Here is a 6,755-nt window from a genome sequence, read left to right as displayed (position 1 = left end):
TCCAGTTCTAGGCCTCATAGGGTCAGTACATACCAGCCGGCATTGAGGTTAGATGAGCTGGTACTGCTGCACGTGTTTGATTTAGGTCAGGACTGGACAATGCACACAGTTCATGACCCTCACTGGACAAGGTCTGGGTTGGGATTGGACAATGCACACAGTTCCTGACCCTCACTGGACAAGGTCTGGGTCAGGACTGGACAATGCACACAGTTCCTGACCCTCACTGGACAAGGTATGGGTCGGGACTGGACAGTGTACACAGTTCCTGACCCTCACTGGACAAGGTCTGGGTCGGGACTGGACAGTGCACACAGTTCCTGACCCTCACTGGACAAGGTCTGGGTCGGGACTGGACAGTGCACACAGTTCCTGACCCTCACTGGACAAGGTCTGGGTCGGGACTGGACAGTGCACACAGTTCCTGACCCTCACTGGACAAGGTCTGGGTCGGGACTGGACAGTGCACACAGTTCCTGACCCTCACTGGACAAGGTCTGGGTCAGGACTGGACAATGCACACAGTTCCTGACCCTCACTGGACAAGGTATGGGCCAGGATTGGACAATGCACACAGTTCCTGACCCTCACTGGACAAGGTATGGGCCAGGATTGGACAATGCACACAGTTCCTGACCCTCACTGGACAAGGTATGGGCCAGGATTGGACAATGCACACAGTTCCTGACCCTCACTGGACAAGGTCTGGGCCAGGATTGGACAATGCACACAGTTCCTGACCCTCACTGGACAAGGTCTGGGTTGGGACTGGACAATGCACACAGTTCCTGACCCTCACTGGACAAGGTATGGGCCAGGATTGGACAATGCACACAGTTCTGGTCCCTCACTGGACAAGGTCTGGGTTGGGATTGGACAATGCACACAGTTCTGGTCCCTCACTGGACAAGGTCTGGGTTGGGATTGGACAATGCACACAGTTCTGGTCCCACACTGGACAAGGTCTGGGTTGGAACTGGACAATGCACACAGTTCCTGTCCCTCACTGGACAAGGTCTGGGTTGGGATTGGACAATGCACACAGTTCCTGACCCTCACTGGACAAGGTCTGGGCCAGGACTGGACAATGCACACAGTTCCTGTCCCTCACTGGACAAGGTCTGGGTTGGGATTGAAGAATGCACACCAATCAGCTGCTTCCTTCTCTGAGATATTTCCTGAGCGCTATTGTATTGGAACTTCACATCTTCTCCTTTGCCCATCTCAGCCCATCCCTCAGGATCACAAATGTCTTGCTTCCACTCCGGTTTTATGGATTTGGGGGCCAATGTGGAAATTGTAGACCCGTCTGTAAATCAGACGGTTTAAGGTGTAAACCGTGTAAGTGTAAGTTTAAGGGAAACACGAGGGGGTATTTCTTTACTCAGAGAGTGATAGCTGTGTGGAATGAGCTTCCTGTAGAAGTAGTAGAGGCCAGTTCAGTTGTGTCATTTAAGGTAAAATTGGATAGTGTTGGGCTTGAAATTCTGCCCTGTGTTCGTTTAGGAAGAGAGACAACTAACACCGGAATATAGCAAAACGTGGCTTTATTGCAGAATTCGTAACTGGCACAGCGATTCCACGGAGTCGCTGGAGAAGGCGTTCTGTTTTCCCCTTACAATCTGCTCTTATTTATACCCCTTTTCCCCCCAGCACAACCCCGCTACATATTAGGTAATATCGGGCACTTGTGTCCATCTTATTGGCCCGCAGCCATATGCTCACGAGTTACCTGTTTCTTTTGTTTACTGAATCGCGTGACACTAATAGTATCGGTGTAGCGGGGTCCCCAGTTTCGCTCCCCCCTCCCTCGCATTCCGGCCTCCTAACATTATGTGTGTTACGTGAGCCACTCCTGATCTGTAATGGCAGTCTCGAATTAACCCCAACACTAAATAACCCTGACACGAATTAACCCCAATACTAATTAACCCCAACACTCCCTCCCTTGGCCTCCCAGAGGCCACATCCCCACATCCCTTACAATCTTTTCCGCAGCTGCCGGGATCAGGCAGAGAGGTGAGCGTCCCCCGGCACTCTTTGGCGTGTCCTCCCTATTTGCTTATCCTGATTTGTCCGACCTAGGGTCACAAAATATGGGTAGGGGTTCCCTAAACATCCGCAATTTTTACAAGAAGCATGCAACATTTCAGAAAGCTTATTCAAGAACAAATTCACAATCCCCCCCTTGCCATGGTCCATTTCAGTCCGTGTCCTCCCATAGTGCGTCCGCTTTCCGGGAGGGCCGTGTCCTCCCCTTCCACTGGGAACAAGGGTGCCTGGTACGCCAGTGGAGTTCCATCCTTTCCGGTCAAGGCTCGATCTATAGTCCCGCAACAACAACCACACGTGATAAAGATAGCAATTGAAATAGACAGTCCCAGTGCCAACTGTCCAAGTAGGACCCCCCATTCCCCAAACGTACGTTTCAACCAATTCAGCACTGGGTTATTGACTCCTGATTGTTGCTTTAGCTCATTGGCCAGGGATCGCAATTTAGTCAAGCCCTTGGTTAGTGATCCGTCCGGGCCTGTATTGTTCGCTGTGGTCATACAGCACATGTCACCAAACAGGGCGCACACTCCGCCCTTCTCTGCTAAGATCATATCTATGGCAATTCTGTTCTGCAGGGTCATTAGGGACGTCTGTGATAGCTGCTCGTGGACAGCTTCCGCGATGTCCCTGGTTAGATTAGCCAGCCTCTGAACGTTATAGTGGATCAGGTTGATCCGGTTGACATTTTTATTGGTGGTGATTGGGAATATGGCTGAAAAAAGTGGAAAGCTCTCAAAGCCTGCAGCTACCTCGTCTGCCAGTTTATATTCGTCCGGGATGTTTCTAGCCTGACCGATAGCATCGATCCATATCCCATCGGGGTTCCTTTCCCCCCTTTCAGTGAGCGCTCTCTTGTTCCTATACCACCTCCCAATTTCATCAGGGATTGGGTTGAGGGTGTAGTCCCCTCCCAGTTTACAGGTAGCCAATTATATAGGACCCGTTTCCCACAGTACCACCAGAGGTCCGCTCTGCTGACAGTCAGCCTGGTGGCGTTTTCGGTGCCAGTAAGACTGATCCGGGTAGAGCAGGCACTGTCAGGTAAGTTTCCCACTCTGTAAGGCTGATCCAACGGGGACAGATTAGTAACGCAAGTGATGTTCCTGATCGGGTCCACCCTGAAGGCTGGTGGGGTCACATTGGCCGGGGCCATGGGGAAATAGGTTTCCCAGGACTTGCACCCGGCGGAGGGGTTGGCTAGTGACATGAGTTCGAGGGCGCAACGGAAAGTGTCATTCTTTTCCTCGAAGGGGCTAGGACTCATGAGGAGTGTGGGTTTCCCCGTAGCACATACCCAGCAGTCCCCTATCGCTGCCTGGGTGGTGTATTGGACCACTCGGTCAACCCAGGCGTTCGCTTCCAAGTACCCCGTCTCAATTGCAATATACTCCTGGGGAGTGATCTTATTCGAGTCCGAACTCTTTACCAGAACAGGGCTGGCTGTGGGTCCCAATCCTGGGTCTGTGTAAGTTCCCAGATTAATCCGGATAATTCCCCATGGGTCTCGGCCTGTCACGTCCGCCCTTATGATCAGATAGAGCACGCCCCCCCGCCCCATGCTCCCTGACCTCTGACCCGCGACGAGTGGAGCAGGTCTGTGACGACCATCCCTTCATACTAAAAGGGTTGTGTATTTCTTCCTTGAGTGTCAGGATTAACGGATTCACTCCCTGCTTTCTTCCCCAAACAGAGCCCCTGTAAAGGCTCACCTTCCTCTTAAACTCATAGTAGGGTTTGGAGGACCCTCGATTGTTTGGCCTCTTATCCAGCCAGGACTGGTCTGGGCCTGTCCACCACCATACATTTATCCATGCGCTACACTCCTTTACCCATGGGTTCGGGTATCCCAAGGTGAATGGACACATGTAGACATTATACCCAGTCCAGGCTTTCTTGTCGCCCCAACAGTTGATCACATCGCACAGGTCGAACTGGAATGTCCTACCTGTATGAGGGTCCGCATTAAGGATGATATTCGCTCCGCACGCATCTCCTCCCCTTCCCGCTTCGGCCATCGGCGCCTTACCTAGGAGCATTACTCCTACCCATATCAGGGTTTTCCATGGCGTCATCTTCCTCGGCTTCCTCCTCCTCTATGTCGGAATCGGGATCAATCGGTCTTCCTTTCTTTGTCCTGGAGCAGTGCGAGAAATGGTGCCAGTTATTGTCCCCCTCCCTTCTTACCTTTTAATGCCCTGTTGGAGACCTCGGTGACAGGGTATGGACCATGCCACCGTTTTCCGTTCCAGGTGAGCTTCCCCGGGCCTCGGAGGAACACTTCCACTCCTACCTTGATGGTGTCCGACCCCTGCGGCTGCTCACTGTTAGTTTATTGAACTCGCACAGTTATCAATTTTACCATATTTCTAAAAACTCTCATATACTGTTACTCAACACACAAATGTCTGAGTTTTCGGTAACTCGAAACTGAAGTGCTCCATGGCTCCCTAGTACACAGAGAGGATCAAATGTGGGACGGTCGCCTTTCAAAACCTGACCTTCGCGTGGGAGATTTCTCCTCTTAACAACCAGTCTAAGGTAGGCGCCGTCAGTATCCCTGTGTACTACGGTGTCCCGCGACTTAATTCTCCTCACTCCTGAGACTTTTATGCCCATCGTGGGCGGCGGGTACCCTCACTCAGAAGACTTTTCCACGGGCGGAGAATTTTCCTAAAAACAGATAAGAGTTAGTACTTACCAGTCACGATTCTGCACCGGGAATGATCTCTCCCAGGGTAATTTGGGGTTGGTGAGGATCCGTCAGCAGACAAGATCTAACTCAGTGATTTAACTATCTAGTGGAAGTCTTAGATATAACAGGCACTTCCTGACCTTAGTCGAGCTTGCGGCCGCAAGTTGTCTGCCGTCGGACCCGCCAGCCTGTGTTGTCTCTCCCTCCCCACGACGGGGTCACCAAATGTTGGGCTTGAAATTCTGCCCTGTGTTCGTTTAGGAAGAGAGACAACTAACACCGGAATATAGCAAAACGTGGCTTTATTGCAGAATTCGTAACTGGCACAGCGATTCCACGGAGTCGCTGGAGAAGGCGTTCTGTTTTCCCCTTACAATCTGCTCTTATTTATACCCCTTTTCCCCCCAGCACAACCCCGCTACATATTAGGTAATATCGGGCACTTGTGTCCATCTTATTGGCCCGCAGCCATATGCTCACGAGTTACCTGTTTCTTTTGTTTACTGAATCGCGTGACACTAATAGTATCGGTGTAGCGGGGTCCCCAGTTTCGCTCCCCCCTCCCTCGCATTCCGGCCTCCTAACATTATGTGTGTTACGTGAGCCACTCCTGATCTGTAATGGCAGTCTCGAATTAACCCCAACACTAAATAACCCTGACACGAATTAACCCCAATACTAATTAACCCCAACAATAGGTATATGGACAGGAAAGGAGTGGAGGGTTATGGGCTGAGTGCGGGTAGGTGGGACTAGGTGAGATTAAGAGTTCGGCACGGACTAGGAGGGCTGGAATGGCCTGTTTCCGTGCTGTGATTGTTATATGGTTATATGGTTATATGGATTAGACGAGGGTTAAATTGGAAGGTTGCTGGGCGTTGTGGTTTGAAGGGCGGGAAAGGCCTGTTCCTCAATAAATAAATACACGAGGGAAAGAGTGGTCAAACAAAAACAAGATACACAGAGACTCATGGAGAGATCTGTGTAATACTGAAAGGGAGTGAGAGAGAGACATCCCAACACCAGTGACAAAGTCAGTGACCTGCCGACAAATCTATAGAGAGTGCGAGACCTTCACACATGCAAGCAAAGACTTCAGGCTACTGGGAGTTAATAGATGTCAAGGGAAAAATACACCAATAAATTTCAGAGAAGTTGTGGTTGTTGAAGACAATTGTGCCAGCATTAAGTTCTCACTGGAGATCCTCTGGTGTGTTTCAGGCCCAACTATCTTCAGCTGCTTTATCAATGACCTTCTGTCCATTAGAAGGTCGGAACTGAAGATGTCCATTGATGGTTGCACGATGCTCAATTCAATTCAAAACCGGGGCAACACTGCCATTTGATTGGTATCACATCCATCTTCCTAAACATTCACTCCCTTCACTACTGGTCTAGTGTCTGCAGCGTGAACCTCTAACAAAATACCCAGCAGTTATCAGCCTCGCTGTTCCAATAACACCATCCAAATTCTGTAAGCTCAATGTCCAAGGACAAGGGCAGCAGGTGCAAGAGATCTCCACCACCAACAACCGGTTCCCCTACATCCTGACCTGGAGGAAATAAATCGCTGGTCCATCACTGGTGCTGAGCAAAGGCCCTGTGGAGTTTCTCACCGGAGAGAGTGCAGTCGGTCTTGCCGGCAGTTTGCCAGCCATCTTCACAGGGGCATTGTGGGATGTTGGTCTCGCCAGTGAAGGATGGAGAGGGAGAAGGAAACCAGAGTGAGAGTGAGAGCGTGATAGACGTACAAAAAGCAAATGCAAAACAGGCTCAGAGGGTGAGACAACAGAGATACATATTCAGAGAAAGAAAGGGGCAGGGAGAGACATACATACACATGGAAAAAGGCAGAAAGCACAGATGCAGAATGAATGAGTGATTTGGAAGAGCTCAGAAAAATATAGGGCTATGTGGTAGGGAAATTCCAGGCAGTTTCTAGAGTAGGTTACATGGTCAGCACAACATTGTGGGCCGAAGGGCCTGTGATGTGCCGTAGATTTCTATG

General features: G+C 50.6%; 1 long non-coding RNA gene across 2 annotated transcripts; it reads right to left on the bottom strand.

Moving 5' to 3' along the window:
- Positions 1-1,532: 1,532 nt before the first annotated feature.
- On the bottom strand, positions 1,533-5,228 carry LOC140716563 (uncharacterized). 2 transcript variants are annotated; one of them, XR_012096316.1, is made up of 2 exons: positions 4,754-5,228; positions 1,533-4,189 (listed from the first exon to the last, which is right to left on the bottom strand). It is a non-coding gene; the product is annotated as an uncharacterized lncRNA (long non-coding RNA). The 2 variants fall into 2 exon arrangements; XR_012096317.1 differs by lacking the exon at positions 4,754-5,228 and adding an exon at positions 4,240-4,469.
- Between the last annotated feature and the right edge of the window lie 1,527 nt (positions 5,229-6,755).

Source organism: Hemitrygon akajei, chromosome 25 (assembly GCF_048418815.1).
Source record: "Hemitrygon akajei chromosome 25, sHemAka1.3, whole genome shotgun sequence".
Taxonomy (NCBI): Eukaryota; Metazoa; Chordata; class Chondrichthyes; order Myliobatiformes; family Dasyatidae; genus Hemitrygon; species Hemitrygon akajei.
The sequence above is the reverse complement of the archived record's forward strand: the minus strand, read 5'-3'. Positions and strand labels throughout refer to the sequence as shown.